This window comes from Phyllobates terribilis, unplaced genomic scaffold (genome assembly GCF_046119375.1).
Source record: "Phyllobates terribilis strain yellow unplaced genomic scaffold, ASM4611937v1 Scaffold_4__5_contigs__length_816908805, whole genome shotgun sequence".
NCBI lineage: Eukaryota > Metazoa > Chordata > Amphibia > Anura > Dendrobatidae > Phyllobates > Phyllobates terribilis.
Genome location: NW_027362764.1, coordinates 487,543,431 through 487,570,390, shown reverse-complemented (window position 1 = coordinate 487,570,390; position 26,960 = coordinate 487,543,431).

Genomic DNA, 26,960 nt, shown 5'->3' with positions numbered 1-26,960 from the left:
CCACCGTACGCCGGAATCCACCTGCGTGGAGGGGTCAGGCCAAAGGGGGAGACCGGTCCCCGAAACTAGAGGAGGCAGGAAACGACCCTCAGCTAGAAACCGGAGGCTGTGACATTTTATGTGGCGCAGCCACTCGCTACACCCGCTAGGAAGGCACCACATAGGGTCAGGGAAACTGGCTCCAAGTTTACCAAGAGGAGGCCCGAGGCAGCCGGACAGAAGGGTTGGTAAGAAAGGCCAGACAAAGGACACACAAAGGGAGTCCTGTGAAGTGCTCCAAAGTTATCTGGGAGTTGTCTGAGCCCCTCACCTGGTGAGCACAGTACGACGTGGGCAGCCATTACCTGCAGACGTGGTCTGGATAATAAGAACTGTGAGTAAAGGCCCTGGACTGCATCACTGACTCCATGTCGTTACTGCTGCTGCCCTGCACCATCACCCCCATCCTCCGCATACACTGCCCTGAGGCTATACTCCTCCCGTGCGGAGTTATGCTACGCTCTGCTGCACCCACAACACCAGCCTCAGCGGTCTGCCCTGCAGCGGCGGTTCACTCTGACCGCAATCCACGGGTGGTGTAGTCGGACATTTAAACATCAAAACCACATAAATAGTTCCGCCACTGGTTTGACCACCCTGAGCCACGGAACCGGGTCGCCGCCACGAAGACTACAACCACCAGCATCCACCAAAAAGGGTCCGGCTCCGGGTGTCCCAAGGCCCAGGGGGTGCATCAGAACATTTTCATCACCTTTCACAATCACCAATGGGACAAGGCAGGGATGTCCTCTGTCCCCTCTCTTATACATCCTAGTGACGGAGCACCTGCTCTCATCAATTCGCCATAACCCCAATATTAGGTGGATTGAGGTGGGAGGCACCGAGTACAAGTGCTCTCTATTTGCTGATGATGTTCTAGTATATATCACTCAATCACATATATCCATCCATGCTGTTATGGCTGAAATAGATCACTTTGTTACATGGTCAAATTTTAAAATCAATGGAGCGAAGTCTGAGGCCCTCGATGTCTCTCTCCCCAAATCCATATAGGATTCCAATCAGTCCAACTTTCCCTTTGCCTGGCCCTCACAGGGTATCAAATACTTAGGAATTCCTATTCATAGATACCTCTCCCATCTATGTTATCTTAATTTTGGGCCCTTTATTGAACAACTCCATACAGACCACGGTTGGCAAGTTAGAACTGTAAGATTCACTACGTGAACCACTGGTGTTTTGTGGAAAAGCACATGTACACTGCGTTCCAAATTATTATGCAAAAAGTGTTTAGGAGTGATAAGGGAAGAATTTGTTTGTTTGTCAGTTAAACTCATTGATGGTGATGTGTGTCAGGGCTCTTTATATAACTGTAAGCAATTGCAGACACCTGTGCTAATTAGTTTGGCAGGTGTGTCCAATGAAAGGCAAGACTACTTAAGAAGGCTGTCTCACATTATTAAGCAGCCTACATTTTCTGCCAAAATGGGAAAGAAAAAGGATGTGTCGGCTGCTGAGAAGCAACAAATTGTGGAGTGTTTAGGTCAAGGCATGACTACAATCAACATTGTGCGATGATCAGTATGAAGTGTCTTGGCAAACAAGAAGTATGTAGCTGGTTCACAGTACACACGTGTGCATGCTGATAAGGGCAAATTGAGGACTCTTTCCTACAGGCAATTAAGTCAGGTTGAAAGAGCAGCGGCAAAAAAGCCTTGTCATAGCAGCAGACAAGTTTTTGAAGCTGCTTGTGCCTCCAACGTCCCCCGAACAACAAGATGCAGGGTCCTTCAGAGGTTTGCAGCTGTGCATACGCCATCCTGTCGACCTCCTCTATCCACTTCACACAAGCAGAAACGGCTCCAGTGGGCCAAACATTACATGAAGACTGATTTCAAAACTGTTTTGTTCACGGATGAGTGCCGTGCAGCGCTCGATGGTCCAGATGGATGGAGTGGAGGATGGCTGGTTGATGGACACCCCACGCAAACACGGCTACAGCGCCAACAAGGAGGAGGTGGAGTAATGTTTTGGGCTGGAATCATGGGGAGAGAGATTGTCGGCCCCTTTAGGATCCCTGAAGGCGCTAAAGATGAACTCCATAATGTATGTGGATTTTCTCAAACAGCACTTCCTGCCATGGTTCAAGAAGAAGAACCGTGTATTTCACAGCAAGATCATTTTTCTGCATGATAATGCACCATCTCATGCTGCACATAAAACATTTGCATCTCTGGCTGATATGGGCATAAAAGGGGACAAACTTATGGTGTGACCCCCATGCTCCCCTGACCTGTACCCCATTCAGAACCTTTGGAGCATCATTAAAAGGAGTGTCTATGATGGCGGGAGGCAGTTCACATCTAAGCAACAGCTCTGGGAGGGTATTCTGTCCTCATGCAAAACAATTGAAGCAGAAACCATCCAAAACCTGACAAATTCAATGGACGAGAGAGTTCAGAAGCTCCTTTCGAACAAGGGGTCCTATGTGAAAATGTAACATCACCTAGAATAAAGTTTTGAGTTGAAAACTGTTTGATTTCAGTTTCTAACAACCTGCTAATGCTTATAATTTCAAAAATGACCATTTTTTTGGTCTTTATTAAAATGAAAAGGTTGATCGAAAAGTTTGGGGGATCTAAGAGTGTGGCAACACAGTAGTCATGATTACTTCGAATTCTGACAATATGAGGGTCATGCTGCAGGTAGTGCAGCAAGAAGGCACTTATGTGTCTTGCGCATCTCGGAGCCCCAAAATTATTTTCCGGGCTAGATGCAGCTAAAAATTATTATTAATTTTAAATCTGGTGAAGCTTTAGTATAGATGGCCTAATAGGATCAGTGCTGCACACTGCTACAAAGCCCAAATTATTTTCCAGCCAAGATACAGATAAACATGATTAGTAATTTGAAAGCTTAAAACGGTTGGTAGGGTGATTTTAACCAATCATCAAGCTTTTACTCTCCCCAGGATGACACAGGGGTAGAAAAGTCGTTTCGGATCCATGATTTGTTCATCTTTAAGAACGTGAGTCTGTCTACATTATCAGTGGAGAGCCGCGTGCGCTTATCTGTCAGCACACCACCAGCAGCGCTGAACACACGTTCAGACAGAACGCTGGCTGCGGGGCATGACAAGATCTCCAAGGCGTAAGTGGCTAGCTCCGGCCATTTATCCAGATTGGAAGCACAAAAGAGCAAGGGTCCAGTGACACAGTTGTGGCTTCAATGTTTACTTGGAGATACTCCTGTACCATCGTCTCTAGGCGTTGACTATGTGTCAGACTTCTTGTCTCCTGTGGCCTTGCAAAGGATGGGCTAAAAAAGTGGTGAAATGATTCCGCAAAATTGACGTTACCAGCAGATACTGTGGTTCTGTTACGGTTTGAGTGCTGAACACTTGACGGTCCCACGGTTGGCAAGTTGGAACTGTGAGATTCACTACGTACACCACTGGTATTTTGTGGAAAAGCACATGTAAGATTCTGCAACAGTCTCTGCTGATACTCCTGCATGTGTGCATCCCTTTCTATGGCAGGAATAATTTCTGCAAATTTACTTTTGTACCGGGGATCTAACAGTGTGGCAACCCAGTAGTCAGGATTATTTCTAATTCTCACAATTCGAGGGTCATGTTACAGGTAGTGCAGCAAGAAGGCACTCATGTGTGTTGCGCATCCAGGAGCACCAAGTCCCTGTTGTGTTGGTGGCGAGGTAACAATCATGCTTCCTTCCTCTGTCCTCTCCCCCCAACCTCGCACAACAGAAATGTGATCAAGGTCTCCCTCATCTGATGAGTCTTCCATCAGTTCGTCCTCCACTTCTTCCTGGGCTCCTGCACCTTCCTCGCTAGTTTGGCTGCTACCATGCGCCCTGGTAAAACCATCTCCCCCACCCTCACATGCCTGCCGCCTTGGTGCTGCCGACGTCTGGACCTTGCAGATGTTAGCCCTTCCGAATACAACTCCTCCTCCTCTACTTCCTCCACCTCCTCTTGTGCCACCACCTGACTCCGAATTCTGTTTAACATGTGCTCCAGCATGTAAATCACCGGAATAGTCATGCTGATAATGGCATCGTCAGCACTAAACATCTTCGTCGCCATTTCAAAACTGTGCAGAAGGGTGCATAGGTCCCTGATCTGAGACCACTCCTCCAGCGTGATTTGCCCCACCTCTGAATCTCGTTGGCCCAGGCTATACGTCAGAACGTATTGCACCAGGGCTTGTCGGTGCTGCCACAGTCGCTGCAACATGTGCAGAGTTGAATTCCACCGGGTAGGCACATCGCATTTTAGCCGGTGAAGTGGCAGGCCCAACGACTTCTGTAGAGATGTAAGTCGCTGAGCTGCGGGATGCGAACGGCGGAAGTGAGCACACAGCGACCGTGCCCTCTGCAGAAGGCCATCTAGTCTGGGATAGTGGGCTAAAAATTGCTGGACAACCAGGTTCAACACGTGAGCCATACAAGGCACGTGTGTGACATTGCCCCGGCGAAGGGCCGCTCCCAGGTTTGCAGCATTGTCGCACACGGCCTTCCCTGGTTTCAGGTCCAGTGGAGACAACCATTCATGAAATTGGTTCTCCAGAGCTGACCACAACTCCTCAGCTGTGTGACTCACATTTCCCAGACATTTCAATGTAAAAACCGCCTGATGACGTTGAGCCCTACTGCCAGCATAGTAAGGAGGTGTGCAGGATCCCTTATGCGCAGTTAGAAAGCTTGTGGCATGACCAGACAGGCTTTGGGTGCAGGTGGAAGACCGAGAGGAGGTTGAGGAGGCAGAAGCAGTGGAGGAACTTTGACATAAAGAGGATTGACGCACAACTCGTGGGGACGGCAAGACTTGGACAGCAGCCCCTTGTCCTGCTGTCACCATAGTTACCCAGTGCCCAGTCAGCGACATGTAACACCCCTGTCCATGCCTACTCGTCCAAGTGTCTGTGGTGAAATGCACCCTGTCACACACAGAGTTTCTCAAAGAAGCGGTGATGTTGTGTGCGACATGCTGGTGGAGCGCAGGCACACCTTTCTTTGAGAAGTAGTGCCGACTGGGCATCTGGTACTGGGGCACTGCGACGGACATAAGGTTTCGAAAATCCTCTGTGTCCACCAGGCGGAAAGGCAGCATTTCTGTAGCCAAGAGCTTGCAGATGGTGAAATTCAACCTCTTAGCTTTCTCATGGCTAGGAGGAAATAGTCTTTTACTTGTCCACATCTGAGGGACCGAGGGCTGTCTATTGTGCTTAGACGGGGTTGATAAGGGTGTCCCCGGCAAACTGCCGGTCTGTGAGGAAGATGCAGGCGGACATGTTAGGTTGCTTTGATCCAAAGGTGGTGCTATCGATGTCGGACAGCGCTCAACACCAGCTGGTGTTACCACCTCCAAAGAAAATGATGACCTGCCAATCACGCTGGCTGTTGCGGGTAAAGAGGTGGCAGGTCTGCGCCCCAAAACAGGTGTGACTGCTGTCCCCCCAGTCACAGAGGATGAAGAGTCCGCGGATGCACAAGATATGGCAGACGGTGGTTGGCCCGGCCGGCTAGGCTGCATTGTAGCACACTTAGCTTCCCACTGCAACTTATGCTTCATGTCCATGTGCCGGTTCATGCCATGCATGAAGTACTCAAACTATGTATTTTTTGGCCTCTACTTAGCTTTTGCTGACAAATGTTACAGATAACACGAGTAGGGTCATCTTTATCGATCTGAAAAAATGCCCAGGCTATGCAAGGCTTAGCACCCATGCGACCTGAAGAGCCACCACGACTTGTGGTGAGAGGCAGAGTTGTGTTTGAGGATGCAGTTGGTGACGTGCTTCCAGTACTACGTCTCTGTCCAGGAAGGCGCAACCTGACCTCGTCGTCACTAGCATCTTCCTCCACCTCCTCTGCTGACCTCATCTCTTGGCTGACTGTGGGTTGACAGTAAGTGGGATCTCCAACCTCATCATGATCACCCTGTGCGTTATCACACCCGTCGTCCTCAGAGCCAACCTGTTCCTGCCCTGACAAAAAACTAAAGTTGTCGCTCCAATCAGGTATTTGAGTCTTATCATCGTCTTCCTCATTGTCTCCACCAACAGGAGTTACAGTTTGGGAATGAGGGTCTACATTATGGTCAGAACCTTCTGCGTCTGGTCCTGGATCCGACTCATAAAGATTCTGGGCATCAGTGCAGATCATTTCCTCGTCTGGATTCACAGAAGCGCTGGAGTTGACCTCTGATTCCCAGGCTATAGTATGAGTAAACAGCTCTGCAGACTCAACCATCTGTTCTACCTCATACTCAGACGGGCAGCTGGAGATTTGGGAGCTGTGAGGAAGCAAGTGCGATTGGGGTGACACCTTTGAGGACTGGAGTATTTGTGATGTTGAAGTTGATGTGGAGGAGAGCCCACTTAAAGGAGCACTTGATATCCGTTGAAGCACCTGCTGTTTTTGTGCCTCATCTGGAATTTGTAGCGATTGGCGTGGCCGTAAGAAAGGGATCTTATCACATTGTCCGCTAAAAGAAGTAGACATTTTAGTTTGGCTGGAAGATGGTCTTTCTTCTGCAGATGTTACTGTTGCTTTAACACCTACCCCACGGACACAACCTTTTTTCCCCTTCCCAACACGCCTATTCCCCTTTCCACCAGTAGCAGGCCTTTTTCCACTCATTTTGGTGGTTAACTAATTCACAACTCTGGAGTTGTTTGCACAAAAAAACAATGGATGGGAACCGAGCAGAGCTGAGTGGCCAAACTGTGGTATTAGGCCAAAACTATTGGCTGGGTTAGATGCAGAAAAAAATTATATTCAATTTGCAACCTGATGGAGGTCTGTATAGATGGATTAATAGAACAAGTCCCACACACAGCTAGAAGCCCAATATTTTTTCAGAGGTAGATGCAGAAAAAAATATATTCAGTTTGCAACCAGAATGAGGTCAGTATAGATGGACTAATACAACAAGTCCCACACACAGCTAAGAGGCCAAAATATTTTTTCAGAGGTGGATGCAGAAAAAAATATATTCAGTTTGCAACCTGATGGAGGTCTGTATAGATTGATTAATAGAACAAGTCCCACACACAGCTAGAAGCCCAATATTTTTTCAGAGCTAGATGCAGAAAAAAATTATATTCAATTTGCAACCTGATGGAGGTCAGTATAGATGGACTAATAGAATGATGCTATGCCCAAAAGATTTTACTTCACTAGGTGCAGTAAAAAAATTGGTATTCTATACACAGGTGGTATATCTTGCAACACAGATAGGCTACTCCACTGACTAACACACTCTGCAATAGGCCAAAAAGGATTAGCTTTGCTAGATTCAGCCAAATGCTGTGAAAAAAACTTGCACAGCACTGGCACAGACCTGCCTGGTAAAAACTGATAGGAACTGATGTAACCTAGTCCTGAAAAGGACTCTAATTACAATTAGTCTTTACTCCCACAATCTATCTATTTAAGAGCACAGACCTGCCTGATAAAGGTCATAGGAAATGCTGTAACCTAGTCCTTAAAAGGACTGCAATCACAACTATTCCCTACTCCCAAGCTATCTGTAGATTTGTGCGAAAATTGGCTTGAAATTAACAAGGTATAGCGCACACAGCAACAGCGGTGCCGTCTAACACGCAGCTGCAGCAGTGAGAAAATGGTGGCGACGGGGAAAATGGCTTGGTCTTATAGGGCAAGGACATGTGACATACACTGCCAATGACACATGCCCTTGCTTGTGTGAAAAAAAGCACTTCGCTCCGTGTGTGCGCTGCTGATAGGCTGACAGATTGCACCTCCCCACTGCAAATGCGGGAAAGAGAAAAAAAAATGGAGATCTTCATTGTTCCTGCAGAGATCCATCCCCTGCCCCTCCCACCACCCCGCTGTACACTCAAACTGCGTATTAACATTAATTTTCATCATTACTGAGAAAAAATCCAGTTATGATTTTGGTGCACGAACAGTTATCGAACATAACCTCGAACAGCCGAATTTTTCTCAAATTGTTCGTGTTCGCCAAACGGCTCGAACACCGCCCAAAACAGCTCGAATTTGAGATTGGCGAACAGTTCGAGTAGAACAACGCTCATCTCTACTAATAACTTAACTTTCTCACATAATGGATAGGACTCTAGTGGTCAGCTGTGGCTGAATGTATTATATACTGAGCCGACTGCATCGTAACATTCATGGAATACTTCTCGGACATTCTTACCATATTGATATACAGCATCTTTGATATCTTTGTAAATTCATACACTATACTTTCAGCAGTAACCCTTTACTAACATCCACTATACATCTACGTCACATGTTCAGTGATCCGCCTCTAACAGCAGTGACTGCATACAGCTAGCTCTCATCACTGCTGTTTAACTCATTGAATGCTACTGTTAATCTTTGACAGTCATATTTAAATGGCACAATCAGGGTGGCTTGCAAATTCATGTGCCCATTGCTCCATGAGACATAAACACAGAGTTCTGAGGGTTTGCCCTGGAAGCTGGGAACCTGCTGGAGGTCCTATGGAGGCCATCTTTGTGCTCCTCTGAAAAACAAGCAATAAAACTCTTAAAAACTCCACTAGGAGGAAGTGAAAAAGGAATTAAAAAACAAAAGTAAACACATCTGTTATTGCCATACCCAACATAGTCAAATATATTAAAATATAAAATTAAAATTTTTTAACCCATATAGTAGACACTATAAAAAAAATAAAAATCACAATGGTAGAACTGCCCTTTTTTTGGTAGCTAACCCTCAACATAAAAATGCAATCTAATGCTATCAAAACATCAATTATACCCTAAAATGGTATCAATAAAAAATTCAACTCACTTCACAAAAACAATCCTACATATAGCTCTATCAGCAGAAAAATAAGAAAGTTATAGATCTTGGTAATTTACAAATTTCAGAAATATTTTAAACCACCAAAATACAAACAATATATACATTTGATATCGCTGTAATTGTACTCACTTAAAGAATCATATTGAGGGGTCATTTTTAGGGCACATTGAGTAATGTAAAGTCAAACCCTAAAAAATAGCAGAATTGCATTAATTTCTCAATTTTACTGCAATTGCAAATTTGCAATTTTTTTGGCTTTTTTCAGAGCATTATAGGGTAAAATTAGTGCTGTTATTCAAAACAACAGCACATCAAGCACAAAACATGTCCTCTTATTTGTATGTGTATAAAAAAAATAAATAAATGTGGGTCTTGGAAGAAGGACAGGAAACATTAATTTCCAAAAATGATATTGACAGTAGCAAGAAGGGAATAAAAAATAATTTTCTTGCTTGAAACTGAAATTTATGCAAAGGGATAGTTATACTACAACTATAATTTTTAAGCAAAAATTGAAAATTTGGACAGGACCTGACTTATGATTAGTGTTGAGCCACCCCTGTAGTGTTCGGGTTCGGTTCGGTTCGTCGAACACCGGGATGTTCGAGGAACTGTTCGTTGAACTGTTCGTCGAACACCTTAGAACACCATCGAACACCGTTAAAACCAATGGCAGGCAAACAAAAACACATAGAAACACATAGAAAACACCTTCAAAGGTGTTCAAAAGCTGACAAACTGCTCAGAAGACGCTCTCTTTAAAAAAGCCGGCCGGCAATTCAGCAGCGGCATACACCGGTACCTGACAATTTAGACAAGAAGGAATAGAGCATCACACATAGATTAGATAGATGTCAGTCACATATATAAGAAGTACAGTGACAGTGTTGGTTACTGTACTTGTCATTTAGTGTAAAGGATTTATTAAAAAAAATATTAGTGTTTTCATGCACCGTCTCTTTAAAAAAGCCGGCCGGCAATTCAGCAGTGGTACCTGACAATTTATAACAGAAAGAATAGAGCATCACACATAGATTAGATAGATAGAAACATGTCAGTCACATATATAAGAAGTACAGTGACAGTGTTGGTTACTGTACTTGTCATTTAGTGTTAAAATAAAGGATTTATAAAAAAAAAAATTGGCGTGGGGTTCCCCGTAATTTTAGTCTCTAGCGGAGGTTAAGCAGACGGCTGGGGCAGATGTTTGAAGCCTGGGAAGGGGTTAATACCCATGGAGATTACCAGGCTACTAATATCAGCCCCCAGCTGAATACCTAGCCTTTACTAGCTATTAAAATGGGGGACCCCCCCAAAAAAATGACGTGGGGTCCCCCCTATTTTAATAGCTAGCAAAGGCTAGGCAGACAGCTGGGGGCTGATATTAATAGCCCAGGAAGGGTGCCATGAATATTGGCCCCCTCCCAGGCTAGAAACACCAGCCGTCAGCCGCCCCAGAAATGGCGAATGTATAGGATGTGCCAATTCTGGCACTTAGCCTCGCTCTTCCCACTGCCCTGTAGCGGTGGCAGTGGGGTAATAGGGCTGGGGTTGATGTCAGCTTATAATGCCAGCTGACATCAAGCCAAGGTTAGTAATGGAGAGGCGACTATAAGACACCCCCATTACTAACCCCATAGTCAAAGTTAAAAAAAAACACAAACACCCAGAATAAAGTCCTTTAATTGAAATAAAGACACAATTCTTTATTGTTCTAAATTAAACCATACTTACCATCATGCCCATTCCAGCTGAAGCCAATGTCTTCTGCAATAAAAATAAAATAATAAAGCAACATCTGCCATTGACATGAGCCATTCAGGGGTTTGTATTGGAAATACTTCCGGTGACCATGAACGAGGTGTCTATTATATGCATATGGTAGTGTAGTCAACAGTGGAAGAAGTACTAATATCTGGGAAGAAGCTGGGCATCAGAACTTGTCATTTTTTTATTTTGTAAATCACCTTGCTTAACATCAAATGACATGTATGGATAAAGAATATTATCTTCATAAAATCCATACAATAAAAATAGGATTTCGTAGGCCAGTTGATGAAAAGGCAATCCAGACATGTTTCCTATTTTGATAGAAAAGATAAAGATTCTATATTTCTAATGTGTTATTCTATACTCTTGTGTTTATTTTGATCCATAGTGCCTTTGAAGCACAAGGAAAACATTCTTCATGATGAGCTGATACAATTTTTAGACGGAGATGAAACAGGTAACGACAATCTACAAGGTACGATAACAAGTTCTGTAGCAATCATTTGGGCTGGAAAGAAATGAGAAACGTGGTTGTGAGTAAAACACTGAGTACAACTGATGAGGAAACTGTGGGAGGTTTTTCAATCAAAATGCAGATTACATTTTTAATTTTGGTTTGGTGCCACACAGACAAATACACACAGTTCCTTTCTCAGTTGTGCCATTGTTTTCTTATGCTAACATTGTCCCTATTAACTGATGATTCATGTGCAATGAATCTACTATAGGCACCAAAGCCAATTATTATTCTGCTGGTGTAAATTGCATATCTCATCTTAGTTATGTAGGTAAAAAAAAACTAGATGTTTTATCCAGATGATAAAAAAAACTAAATTTTGCATCTCGGGGAAAAAGTTCATCCTTATCCTACATAGCAGTTAGATAATTTGCAGATTAATTTGCCATATTATAACCAGCTTTTCTTGTGTTTGTCATATCTGTGTTGCCTAATTGTTGCTAGGTTTATGAAATATTGAAATAACGATATCACTAAATATTAAAGAGTTACAGTAGCTCTTAAAGTTGCAAAATGGAACAGTGAGATAGTGCCTTGCTATCAAGTTGGCACCTATCCCCTTAATTTAGAGCAGCGTGAACCAGCAAGTGCATGTACACTTGTATGTGTATGAATGTAGATACAAAGTGTTATTGAGTGCGCGGAGTGTGAGCACACAGATGACAGAAGGGACCAGATTTTGGGGAAAAGTTAGGAGGTTAGAAAAGGGAATAGTTATTTTAGAAAGGCTACTCTAAAGAAATGTATTTTTAGAGCACTCTTAAAACTGTGGATGCGGGGAATTTTCTGAATTGTCTAGGGTAGCACATTGCAGAGCACTGGCGCAGCTCAAGAGAAGACTTGTAAACGATAATGTGATGTTTGGATTAGAGAATTTGTTAGTTTTCAGTTATTAGCAAAATGGAGAGCACAAGTGAGGTTGTAGACAGAGATGAGGGAAGAAATGTAGGGAAGTGCACAACTGTGAAGAGTTTTGTAGGTGAGAGTGATAAATTTATATTGTAATGTGTAGCATATGGGCAACCAGTGGAATGACTGGCAAACGGTAGAGGCATTAGTGTAGTGGCTGGACTGAAATATGATTTTGACTGCTGCATTCAGAATACATTAAAGAAGTGAGAGTCTAGTAAAAGGGAGTTTAGCAGTAGTCCAGATATATTACACAGGGTTTACATTGCCAACAAATGGAAAAGGGATTGCAGACTATGTAACAATATAAAATCTCCTCATAATGTTACTTTTGTTATGTGCACAATTTTAACAAATGGATCTGCATTTTTATTATTATAGAGGTAATATAAAAATTACTATACAGATAAAATTTGTAGTTATCCATTGCTTATATAAAATGGAAATTTCATCTCTAGTTTGCAACCAAATAGCTTTTTTTATTAACTTGTAATTGCAAATATATATATATATATAGATATTTATATCTATATATATATATCTATATATATATATATACATATTTTGTACATTCATCAAGCATTATATTTGTTATTATAAGCTTTACCTTCAATTTTATATTACTTCTTCTAAGCTACAGCTGGGACAGACTGTGCATATACTTCGACTTCAGTACAGACTGATACACTTACAGATGCCTACGACTTTATTCCAAAAAATGAGACTATTCCCTCCTATATTGAAGAGTTTGAGAAAGATGCTCAGGATGACATAATTGTGCTTGGCAGCCTTTCACAGAAACAGGTCAGAGTTAAGCAAATATTTCAATAATCTCATTGTTAGCATTACTTTCCATTACTTCTTAGGTCTGCTTGCCAGACTTGAATAAGTACATTATGGCCCACTGACCACTAGTATTCCTAAAAAGAAAGAAACATTTATGTTTGCAATTTGTTCCAGATCACTAGCTCTTTGTAGACATAACAGCACATGTAGCTCAACATGTTAGCAATATTGGAAGCTTTTTTGAACTATATCCTCTTTAAAAAAAAAAAAAAACTTTTTGAAGAAAAAATTGTGCTATGCTCTTTTAACTGTGTAACTGCTGAAAAAACTTGTTCCTTATACTTTTATGGCTTACTGAGAAAATGAACGTGACTTTTTTCCACGTGTCTTGCATTTATTCAGAATTATGACCAGTATAGGGCATACATATTGATCTCATGACCAAACCTAAAATGTCCTCTGACACTAGGGTATAACTCCAAAGTTTGAGTAATACCTGCAATAAATACATTAAATACATTTTAACGCTTCCTGACATTGTTAATTTCTGCTTTTTCATTTCAGTTTTTTCCTTCCCTTCTTCCAAGAGCCATAATGTTTTTACCCTTGTTTTATTTTTCTACCCACATAGACATATGAGAGCTTGTTTTTTTGTGTCACAAGTTGTTTTTTTGAATGATATTTATTTTACCAAATAATGTACTGGAAAACGGGAAAAAAATTCCAAGTGCAGTAAAATTGGGAAAAATGCAATTCTGACATTAATTTTTGGAAATTGTTTTTACGGCATACATTGTGTGGCAAAAGTAGCATATGATTCTCAACATCAGTACTATTACGGCGATATAAAACTTGTCCAGTTTCTTATTATTTTAGCTGTAAAAAAAATCAGAAATTAAAAAAAAAAACCACATTTTTGATTGTGTCACCATTTTTCCAAACCTGTAATGCTTTCATTTTTTTAGTCGATAGAGCTGTGTGAAAGATTTTTATTGATACCATTTTGGGATAGATGTGACATTTTGATTGATTCTTACAGCATTTTTAGGGCATTGCAACAACAACAAAAAAGCACTATTTTGGTGATTTGAATTTTTTTCTCTTCACAGACTTAATTATTTTTATATTTTGATAGAGCAGACTTTTCTGGATATAGCAATACCAAATATGTGTACTTTTTATTCTATTTATTTTTAATGAGGGAAAGGGAGGTTGATTTGAGCTTCTATGAGTTTTTTTCAGATTTTTTAAAACTTTTTTTTTACTTGAACTTGCAATCATCTTATCGCTTTTACTGTATAAAGCAATGCCAGAATATTGCTGTATATAGTAAAAATCACGGACTCCTTTGACACCCAGCCACAGGCTAGATTTTAAGAGAGCTCTGTAATGACAGGCACAGAGGTCTTCAAGAGACCACCTGGCTGTCATAACAACCCATTGGAGCCCCCCATGCCATCACATTGTTAATGCTGTTATCAGAGTTTGACAGTGGCATTTAACAGGTTAACAGTCATGGCCAAAGCTCTTTTCCCCCTGCGTCTGATAGAGGCAGGTCCTGGCTGTAACACCCCTTGAGCCCACTCCATACACCCGCTATCAACTTGCACCAAACATGTACGGTGGACATCGGTAAGAGGTTAATGATACTGTCTCAAAAAGTATTAACATTATTCTTCTATATTTTTTCATTTAGGATTTCAAATGTCAAGAGGATTATTTTCACTCTGGAGGAAAATTATTTTATAGAAGATCTAATCAATCATTTAAAAAGTATGTAAATAAAACAAAAAATACTCTTTAAATAGGCAAAGTGCTCTCTTAATATCATTGATTATGTTTGCGTACATACACTAATGATTTATATTTTATATAGTTTTATATGTACACATTTCCTAAAGATGAGCAAATCAATTTAATGCAAATTGAATTCATGCTGAATTTTTAGGAATTCACTGATCCTGGCAAATTGGGATAAGTTGTGATTCGATACATGCAAATTGCCTAAAACGGTCATCACCATTTTACACACTGCAGAAGATTGCATCAGTTAAAGAAGGCTCACATGATCTTAGGTTTGACCAGAATAATGTCTTGTAACTATCATATCACATGGTATAGCTAAGAAAATCAGGAAGTTCTATCACAGCCTCTATATAAGTAGAAGCAGGGAATGCAGCAGCCACTGACAAGACAATTGTATTTCATAAATAACTTTCAATAGAACAAAAAAAATCGCACAATTAGTAACAAAACTCAAACCACATGGTATAAACAGAAAGGACCAGGTAATGGAGTCTGCACAAACAAGGAAACTACCATAGCTGCCACTAATATCTCTATATGAGTATTAGAAGAACAAAAGCATTCATCAATTATCCTAATAAAGCTATAGAGAACAAACAAAAGATATGCTGACTTTACCAAGACTTTTTACTGAACCCCTAAAAACAGAGCAATTACCTTAAAGTGGGAAACTCCACTCCAGAAGTCATGCCTGCAAAGCTCTACAATGCAATACACTTAAAAGTCCAAAAGAAGTTATATAAAACCATATTACAAAAAAAAATGCCCAATGTAAAATTCCAATAATTATGTAATCACTAAAAGAGTGAAAAACATGTACTGAGTCACGGATTCTAACTTGTCAAACATTTCACACATCCAATGTCAAAATGCACATGTTCAACTTATAATTATGGCATCCCTTTGCTCATTAATGGTAATGGTAATAGTTAAATGGGTGGCACATTATTAAATTAGCAAATGATTAAAGCACTTGTCCCAATGTGTTTCCCAATTATGTAATCCATGGCTCATTAGGGGACTAATACAATTAAATTTCAGTATATTATCAAATGTGCAAGAATAGAATCTCTGACCTCAGAACTCAAGGGACTCTGTGCAGCAGGATAGAGCTTGTGGTGCCTTGCATAGAGCAAGTGCTATAGATGCTACAGTATGATCACTCATATAAAAATCAAAATTTTGCAGGTTATTTTGCTGCCTTTATTATTTACAACATACTGTAAGCTTATAAATCATATGCTAATGTAGGTATTTGGTCAGTAGACTATGGTGCTGATTAAGTTAAAACGAGTACACAAAGATATTTTACCAAAGATTTATCTGGGAAGGGAGTTAGGGTTTACAGATTAAGCATGTGAGTTTTTTGCTCTTTTTATATTGTTTATATGGTATTCATACAAGTGGTAAAAATAATCTGTTGAAATGATATTCAAGGTCAGTGTGAATATGGTGATACCAAATTTCATAGATTTTGTTTTATAAAAAGAAAAAAATTGGTATATGATGCCATTTTTCTATCAATTGAGTTTTGTGAGGGCTTGTTTTTTTATATGGTAAACTGATGTTTTAAGTGCAACCAATTTTTAGGGAGGTGACAAACCGCCCCTCACAATTCTGGGGGTTTGATTTTCATTGTCTTTACTGGATATGTTAATACATTTAATATTTTTATTATTTTGATAGACCAAAGTTTTGCCTATGTCATCATACTAAATATATTTCTTTATTTTTAGGGGGTGTGGTGTTTCAAAATTTTATATTTCTTTATATTTTTAAAAACTTTTTTTGATTATGATTTGTTTAGGTAATGTAAACTGTTTAAACTAATGGATTGCAGTATATAAGAATAATAAAGTCTCCAATGAAGCTCAGCTTTTGGCACAGGATAGACAAAATGGCAGCAGTGGGTGCTTTCAAATACAAAGGTTAAATGCCCCTAACATAAATACAGTTGTAGTAATACTTGGCTTAGAACTACCATCAGTACATGAATACAGCACAAGAACCACCATCAATACATGAACGATCAAGTGTAATGTGAGGTCAGCCCCTGCCATATGCACTTGTATTACATGAACCTGCAACTCCTATTATGTCCTTAAAAATGGTAAAGACATGCCGGGAGTTGCTGGTACCAGGCATGATTAGACTGCAGACCATAAAAGAAGCAGAATACTGATTAGACATAGTCAATATCACAAATAAACATTTACATCCAGGTACCATATTTGTGATGTCTTTTCTATTTGGAGCCATACTCATCTCTTTCAACGCCATTTGATCCAGATGTCATGGTGAATTTTCACAGTCACAGTTCATCTCTGCAGATTTCCCACTTCTCCATTCTTTTGCAGCATATCCTAACACAGTGTCCTTAAAAACAGCATTGTCATTATAATACCGCTGAATTAAAATATCTGCCCATGCTGTGCTCTTAAAAAAATAATTGTTTGTTAGATCTGGTGCTAATTGACCATGCTTTGGTCCCTTCACAAAATATGACCCCCACACTATTCCACTGTACATTGTATGGTACATTGCCTCTACAATGTCCTCTCCCATAAAATATTGCCTCTACACTGTTTGCCTTTATCAATTAAAACTACCACACCATCGCCCATTATCTCAAATTATAAAATACATTCACCAGATCATCCCCCCATATGAAATATAACTACCACACTATTCCCTTTATGAACTATAGCCATTATTATGTCTGCTCTTTTCTTCTATAGCCAACATGCTGTCCTCCCAGATGAACTATAACCACCACATTGACCATTCTCATGAATTGCAGCCATAACACTGTCACAAGTTATGAACTCTAACTGCTACATTGTCAGCCCCTATGAGCTATACCAACTACACTGACCCCACTTATGAAGTATAACAGCAATACTGTCCTCCTTATTAACAATAACAGATTATACATCCTTTTGAACTATATCCACCACACTACTACGTGTGTGCTGATACATACCTCCTTTATTGGTTTCACATTTGATATTAATGTGATATTTATTTATTTAACTTGATCCGTCTGAATTGGATTATTTCCAGATACAGAATCCAGGAACAGTCACTTTATGTGTTTATCAGTTGGCTTGGTTATGATGAGATACATGATGGTATTGTACTTTGGTATAAGATTTTAACCATGCCATCATTGATATTAGTGGCCTGTGTCAACACACATATTGATTGTTGAAAATCTAATGCTTATTGTTTTCTATACTTCTTGGATACACATCCCCCATGCCCGTCAGACAATAGTGACCCAGTAGTACTAAACACCTCGGTCTTTTCTCTTTTTGACTTTCTTTGATTATTATTCTGTAACTTGTTTGATTTGTATTTCAATAAAATTTGAATTTTTTTTACTATTGCGGTCTTATGACTCCATGTCTCTTATAGGATGTATCTCCTATTTGTTGGCATTTTGTATATTTACATATTTATCATGTTGATGGATCAGATGATATTGACTTTATATATCTACCACACCACATGCATTATGAAATATAACAACCACACTGTCCCCCTTATAAACTATGACTACTACAATATTCCCCTTTATATATGATAACCACTACACTGTCTGCTCTTTGAACTACAGTGCCGTCGCACTGTTCACCCTTATGAGCCATAACAAACATAATAACTGTCCTTAAGAGTAGTGTTGAGCCACCCCCGTAGTGTTCGAGTTTGGTTCGGTTCGTCGAACACCCTTGTGTTCGCCGAACTGTTCGTCGAACTGTTCGTCGAACTCCTTCGAACAGCGTTAAATCCAATGGCAGGCAAACTAAAACACATAGAAACACATAGAAAACACCTTCAAAGGTGTCCAAAAGCTGACAAACTGCTCAGAAGACATAACTAACACATGGAAAAGTGACAAGTACATATAGTCATGCGAAAAGAAAAGAGGTGGAGGAGTAAAAGGAGGGGGAGACACAGATATAGGCATGTCATGCCCTTCTAAAATCCAAAAAGTGAGAAGCCGACACGGCCAGTCTGTTCCTGCCCGTGCCACCTCCGTGTCGCCGGGTTTGTGCCAGAGCCGCGGTGGACCCTGATGGCCAGCCCCCCTCTCCCAATACTGGTGCCTGTCCGATGATGGGTCGAGCGAGCCCCCTGTGGTGGAGGCAGGTCTAAGCTTTTTAATTTAAATTATCTCTCTAATTTGAATGAATACACTTTAAATCCTTTTACAAGGATCTATTGGAGGGCAAGTCTCATGCCAGGAGCCGCGTAATTCCAGCTCCAGTAGCGTCCACTAAAGCTGCTGCAGTTAAAAAGCTTTTATAAGGATCGAGCTCGGCGGTCCACCGCAAGGCGTCCTACCGCCAGTCCCAGCCCCTATGCCTTGGGGTGCCTCCTGATGCTCTTCACTGAGTATCCCGGGGTCCCGAAGCATTTCCATTGAAAAAATTAAGTGTCCAAATTACAGGTGGTGTAGCTTGCTTAACAGCTGGGATAATCCGATGACTAGCAGACACTGCTACTAGGCACAAAGTATTTCCTGGGCTAAATGCAGTTAAAAATTTGTAATTAGTTACTCTCGTTGGATGCTGAGAAAGCATTCCATAGAGTCTCCTGGCACGCCATATATTATTCTCTTAAAAAGCTTGGGGTAGGGGTCTAGGGAACCCTTTTATAGCCAAAATCACGGCCCTGTATCGCAATACGTCACCTAGGCTGAAGATAAATGGAACTGTAGCACCCCGAGTGCTTGGTAGCTACAGAGGTATTGCACCTCACCCAGAGGTGTGATATCTCACTCTCAGGTAAGGATGGAGTGTGGATCAGGACCCCGACACCTGCATGCATTACACCACATTGCCGTGGGGCAAGGCGACCAATATGCCTCTGAGATGGGCACGACAGTGCCTGTCCCTGGCTGGAGTGGGGGGAGGGAACACTGAGGAAGGGGACCCTGTAGTGCAGGAGCAGGGAGGAAGCAGTTCCTGGGTGCATTGAGAAGGAAGTATAAAAGGTGGGCACCATCTTAGTTCAGTGCAGAGAAGTCTGAGCAGAAGTGACAGGGAGCAGGGGCTCTGCATGAGCTCTGCTCTGGAGGTGGGCCTAGTAACAGAGGCCCAGGCCTGGAAGAGGGAGAAGGAAGGAAGAGGAGCGGAGAAGGCTCGAGGAATGAAGGGATCCCAGGGGTGCGGACGGGCGAGTCGCCACCGCACGCCCGAATCCACCTGCGTGGAGGGGTCAGGCCAAAGGGGGAGACCGGTCCCCGAAACTAGTGGAGGCGGGAAACGACCCTCAGCTAGAAATCGGAGGCTGTGACATTTTATGTGGCGCAGCCCCTCGCAACTCCCGCTAGGAAGGCACCACATAGGGTCAGGGAAACTGGCACCAAGATTACCAAGAGGAGGCCCGAGGCAGCCGGACAGAAGCGCTGGTAAGAAAGGACAGACAAAGGACACACAAAGGGGGTCCTGTGAAGCGCTCCAAAGTTATCTGGGAGTTGTCTGAGCCCCTCACCTGGTAAGCACAGTACGATGTGGGCAGCCATTACCTGCAGAAGTGGTCTGGATAATAAGAACTGTGAGTAAAGGCCCTGGACTGCATCACTGACTCTGTGTCGTTACTGCTGCTGCCCTGCACCATCACCCCCATCCTCCGCATACACTGCCCTGAGGCTATACTCCTCCCGTGGGGAGTTATGCTACGCTCTGCTGCACCCACAACACCAGCCTCAGCGGTCTGCCCTGCAGCGGCGGTTCACTCTGACCGCAATCCACGGGTGGCGTAGTCGGACATTTAAACATCAAAACCACATAAATAGTTCTGCCACTGGTTTGACCGCCCTGAGCCACGGAACCGGGTCGCCGCCACGGAGACTACAACCACCAGCATCCACCAAAAAGGGTCCGGCTCCGGGTGTCCCAAGGCCCAGGGGGCGCGTCAGAACATTTTCATCACCTTTCATAATCACCAATGGGACAAGGTAGGGATGTCCTCTGTCCCCTCTCTTATACATCCTAGTGTAGGAGCACCTGCTCTAATCAATTCGCCATAACCCCAATATTAGGTGGATTGAGGTGGGAGGCACCGAGTACAAGTGCTCTCTATTTGCTGTTTGCTGATGATGTCCTAGTATATATCACTCAATCACATATATCCATCCCTGCTGTTATGGCTGAAATAGATCACTTTGTTACATGGTCAAATTTTAAAATCAATGCAGCGAAGTCTGAGGCCCTCGATGTCTCCCTCCCCAAATCCATACAGGATTCCATCCAGTCCAACTTTCCCTTTGCCTGGCCCTCACAGGGTATCAAATTCTTAGGAATTCATATTCATAGAGACCTCTCCCGTCTATGTTATCTTAATTTTGGGCCCTTTATTGAACAACTCCATACAGACCACGGTTGGCAAGTTAGAACTGTAAGATTCACTACGTGAACCACTGGTGTTTTGTGGAAAAGCACATGTACACTGTGTTCCAAATTATTATGCAAAAAGTGTTTAGGTGTGATAAGGGAAGAATTTGTTTGTTTGTCAGTTAAACTCATTGATGGTGATGTGTGTCAGGGCTCTTTATATCACTGTAAGCAATTGCAGACACCTGTGCTAATTAGTTTGGCAGGTGTGTCCAATGAAAGGCAAGACTACTTAAGAAGGCTGTCCCACATTATTAAGCAGCCTACATTTTCTGCCAAAATGGGAAAGAAAAAGGACGTGTCGGCTGCTGAGAAGCAACAAATTATGGAGTGTTTAGGTCAAGGCATGACTACAATCAACATTGTGCGATGATCAGGATGAAGTGTCTTGGCAATCAAGAAGTATGTAGCTGATTCACAGTACACACGTGTGCGTGCTGATAAGGGCAAATTGAGGACTCTTTCCTACAGGCAATTACGTCAGGTTAAAAGAGCAGCGGCAAAAAAGCCTTGTCATAGCAGCAGACAAGTTTTTGAAGCTGCTGGTGCCTCCAACGTCCCCCGAACAACAAGATGCAGGGTCCTTCAGAGGTTTGCAGCTGTGCGTACGCCATCCTGTCGACCTCCTCTATCCACTTCACACAAGCAGAAACGGCTCCAGTGGGCCAAACATTACATGAAGACTGATTTCAAAACTGTTTTGTTCATGGATGAGTGCCATGCAACGCTCGATGGTCCAGATGGATGGAGTGGAGGATGGCTGGTTGATGGAATCCCCACGCAAACACGGCTACAGCGCCAACAAGGAGGAGGTGGAGTAATGTTTTGGGCTGGAATCATGGGGAGAGAGATTGTCGGCCCCTTTATGATCCCTGAAGGGGTAAAGATGAACTCAATAATGTATGTGGAGTTTCTCAAACAGCACTTCCTGCCATGGTTCAAGAAGAAGAACCGTGTATTCCACAGCAAGATCATTTTTATGCATGATAATGCACCGTCTCATGCTGCACATAACACATCTGCATCTCTGGCTGATATGGGCATAAAAGGGGACAAACTTATGGTGTGACCCCCATGCTCCCCTGACCTCTGCCCCATTCAGAACCTCTGGAGCATCATCAAAAGGAGTGTCTATGATGGCGGGAGGCAGTTCACATCTAAGCAACAGCTCTGGGAGGGTATTCTGTCCTCATGCAAAACAATTGAAGCAGAAACCATCCAAAACCAGACAAATTCAATGGACGAGAGAGTTCAGAAGCTCCTTTCGAACAAGGGGTCCTATGTGCAAATGTAACATCACCTAGAATAAAGTTTTGAGTTGAAAACTGTTTGATTTCAGTTTCCAATAACCTGCTAATGCTTATAATTTCAAAAATGACCATTTTTTTGGTCTTTATTAAAATGAAAAGGTTGATCGAAGAGTGTGGGGGATCTAAGAGTGTGTCAACTCAGTAGTCAGGATTACTTCGAATTCTGACAATCTGAGGGTCATGTTGCAGGTAGTGCAGCAAGAAGGCACTTATGTGTCTTGCGCATCTCGGAGTCCCAAAATTATTTTCCGGGCTAGATGCAGCTAAAAATTATTATTAATTTTAAATCTGGTGGAGCTTAGTATAGATGGCCTAATAGAATCAGTACTGCACACTGCTACAAAGCCCAAATTATTTTCCAGTCAAGATACAGATAAACATGATTAGTAATTTTAAATCTGGTGGAGCTTCGTATAGATGGCCTATTAGAATCAGTGCTGCACACTGCTACAAAGCCCAAATTATTTTCCAGCCAAGATACTGATAAACATGATTAGTAATTTGAAAGCTTAAAACGGTTGGTGAGGTGATTTTAACCAATCATCAAGCTTTTACTCTCCCCAGGATGACACAGGGGTAGAAAAGTCGTTTCGGATCCATGATTTGTTCATCTTTATGAACGTGAGTCTGTCTACATTATCAGTGGAGAGCCGCGTGCGCTTATCTGTCAGCACACCACCAGCAACGCTGAACACACGTTCAGACAGAACGCTGGCTGCGGGGCATGACAAGATCTCCAAGGCGTAAGTGGCTAGCTCCTGCCATTTATCCAGATTGGAAGCCCAAAAAGAGCAAGGGTCCAGTGACACAGTCATGGCTTCAATGTTTACTTGGAGATACTCCTGTACCATCGTCTCTAGGCGTTGACTATGTGTCAGACTTCTTGTCTCCTGTGGCCTTGCAAAGGATGGGCTAAAAAAGTGGTGAAATGATTCCGCAAAATTGATGTTACCAGCAGATACTGTGTTTCTGTTACGGTTTGAGTGCTGAACACTCGACGGTCCCACGGTTGGCAAGTTGGAACTGTGGGATTCACTATGTGCACCACTGGTGTTTTGTGGAAAAGCACATGTAAGATTCTGCAAGAGTCTCTGCTGATACTCCTGCATGCATGCATCCCTTTCTATGGCAGGAATAATTTCAGCAAATTTACTTTTGTACCGGGGATCTAACAGTGTGGCAACCCAGTAGTCAGGATTATTTCTAATTCTCACAATTCAAGGGTCATGTTGCAGTTAGTGCAGCAAGAAGGCACTCATGTGTCTTGCGCATCCAGGACCACCAAGTCCCTGTTGTGTTCGTGGCGAGGTAACAATCATGCTTCCTTCCTCTGTCCTCTCCCCCCAACCTCGCACAACAGAAATGTGATCAAGGTCTCCCTCATCTGATGAGTCTTCCACCAGTTCGTCCTCCACTTCTTCCTGGGCTCCTGCACCTTCCTCACTAGTTTGGCTGCTACCATGCGCCCTGGTAAAACCATCTCCCCCACCCTCACATGCCTGCTGCCTTGGTGCTGCCGACCGTCTGGACCTTGCAGATGTTAGCCCTTACGCATACAACTCCTCCTCCTCTACTTCTTCCACCTCCTCTTGTGCCACCACCTGACTCTGAATTCTGTTTAACATGTGCTCCAGCATGTAAATCACCAGAATAGTCATGCTGATAATGGCATCGTCAGCACTAAACATTTTCGTCGCCATTTCAAAACTGTGCAGAAGGGTGCATAGGTCCCAGATCTGAGACCACTCCTCCAGCGTGATTTGCCCCACCTCTGGATCTCGTTGGCCCAGGCTATACGTCAGAACGTATTGCACCAGGGCTTGTCGGTGCTGCCACAGTCGCTGCAACATGTGCAGAGTTGAATTTCACCGGGTAGGCACATCGCATTTTAGCTGGTGAAGTGGCAGGCCCAACGACTTCTGTAGAGATGTAAGTCGCTGAGCTGTGGGATGCGAACGGCGGAAGTGAGCACACAGCGACCGTGCCCTCTGCAGAAGGCCATCTAGTCCGGGATAGTGGGCCACGTGAGCCATACAAGGCATGTGTGTGACATTGCCCCGGCGAAGGGCCGCACCCAGGTTTGCAGCATTGTCGCACACGGCCTTCCCTGGTTTCAGGTCCAGTGGAGACAACCATTCATGAAATTGGTTCTCCAGAGCTGACCACAACTCCTCAGCTGTGTGACTCACATTTCCCAGACATTTCAAAGTTAAAACCGCCTGATGACGTTGAGCCCTACTGCCAGAATAGTAAGGAGGTGTGCAGGATCCCTTCTGCGCAGTTAGAAAGCTTGTGGCATGACCAGACAGGCTTTGGGTGCAGTTGGAGGACCGAGAGGAGGTTGAGGAGGCAGAAGCAGTGGAGGAACTTTGAGATAAAGAGGATTGACGCACAACTCGTGGGGACGGCAAGACTTGGACAGCAGCCCCTTATCCTGCTGTCACCATAGTTACCCAGTGCCCAGTCAGTGACATGTAACGCCCCTGTCCATGCCTACTCGTCCAAGTGTCTGTGGTGAAATGCACCCTGTCACACACAGAGTTTCTCAAAGAAGCAGTGATGTTGTGTGCGACATACCGGTGGAGCGCTGGCACACCTTTCTTTGAGAAGTAGTGCCGACTGGGCATCTGGTACTGGGGCACTGCGACGGACATAAGGTCTCGAAAATCCTCTGTGTCCACCAGGCGGAAAGGCAGCATTTCTGTAGCCAAGAGCTTGCAGATGGTGAAATTCAAACTCTTAGCTTTCTCATGGCTAGGAGCAAATGGTCTTTTACTTGTCCACATCTGAGGGACCGAGGGCTGGCTATTCTGCTTAGACGGGGTTGATAAGGGTGTCCCCGGCAAACTGCCGGTCTGTGAGGAAGATGCAGGTGGACATGTTAGGTTGCCTTGATCCAAAGGTGGTGCTATCGATGTCGGACAGCGCTCAACACCAGCTGGTGTTACCACCTCCAAAGAAAATGATGACCTGCCAATCACGCTGGCTGTTGCGGGTAAAGAGGTGGCAGGTCCGCGTCCCAAAACACGTGTGACTGCTGTCCCCCCAGTCACAGAGGATGAAGATGCCGCAGATGCACAAGATATGGCAGATGGTGGTTGGCCCGGCCGGCTAGGCCGCATTGTAGCACACTTAGCTTCCCACTGCAACTTATGCTTCATGTCCATTTGCCGGTTCATGCATGAAGTACTCAAACTATGTATTTTTTGGCCTCTACTTAGCTTTTGCTGACAAATGTTACAGATAACACGAGTTGGGTCATCTTTATCGATCTGAAAAAATGCCCAGGCTATGCAAGGCTTAGCACCCATGCGACCTGAAGAGCCACCACAACTTGTGGTGGGAGGCAGAGTTGTGTTTGAGGATGCAGTTGTTGACGTGCTTCCAGTACTACGTCTCGGTCCAGGAAGGCGCAACCTGACCTCGTCGTCACTAGCATTCTCCTCCACCTCCTCTGCTGACCTCATCTCTTGGCTGACTGTGGGTTGACAGTAAGTGGGATCTCCAACCTCATCATCATCACCCTGTGCGTTATCACACCCATCGCCCTCAGAGCCAACCTGTTCCTGCCCTGACAAAAAACTAAAGTTGTCGCTCCAATCAGGTATTTGAGTCTCATCATCGTCTTCCTCATTGTCTCCACCAACAGGAGTTACAGTTTGGGAATTAGGGTCTACATTATGGTCAGAACCTTCAGCGTCTGGTCCTGGATCCGACTCATAAAGATTCTGGGCATCAGTGCAGATCATTTCCTCGTCTGGATTCACAGAAGCGCTGGAGCCGACCTCTGTTTCCCAGGCTATAGTATGAGTAAACAGCTCTGCAGACTCAACCATCTGTTCTACCTCATACTCAGACGGGCAGCTGGAGATTTGGGAGCTGTGAGGAAGCTAGTACGATTGGGCTGACAACTTTGAGGACTGGAGTATTTGTGATGTTGAAGTTGATGTGGAGGAGAGCCCACTTAAAGGAGCACTTGATATCCGTTGAAGCACCTGCTGTTTTTGTGCCTCATCTGGAATTTGTAGCGATTGGCGTGGCCGTAAGAAAGGGATCTTATCACATTGTCCGCTAAAAGAAGTAGACATTTTAGTTTGGCTGGAAGATGGTCTTTCTTCTGCAGATGTTACTGTTGCTTTAACACCTACCCCACGGACACAACCTTTTTTCCCCTTCCCAACACGCCTATTCCCCTTTCCACCAGCAGCAGGCCTTTTTCCACTCATTTTCGTGGTTAACTAATTCACAACTCTGGTGTTGTTTGCACAAAAAAACAATGGATGGGAACCGAGCAGAGCTGAGTGGCCAAACTGTGGTATTAGGCCAAAACTATTGGCTGGGTTAGATGCAGAAAAAAATTATATTCAATTTGCAACCTGATGGAGGTCAGTATAGATGGACTAATAGACCAAGTCCCACACACTGCTAGAAGCCCAAATATTTTTTCAGAGCTAGATGCAGAAAAAAATTATATTCAATTTGCAACCTGATGGAGGTCAGTATAGATGGACTAATAGAACAAGTCCCACACACTGCTAGAAGCCCAAATAGTTTTTCAGAGCTAGATGCAGAAAATTTTTTTTTTTTTATTTGCAACCTGATGGAGGTCAGTAT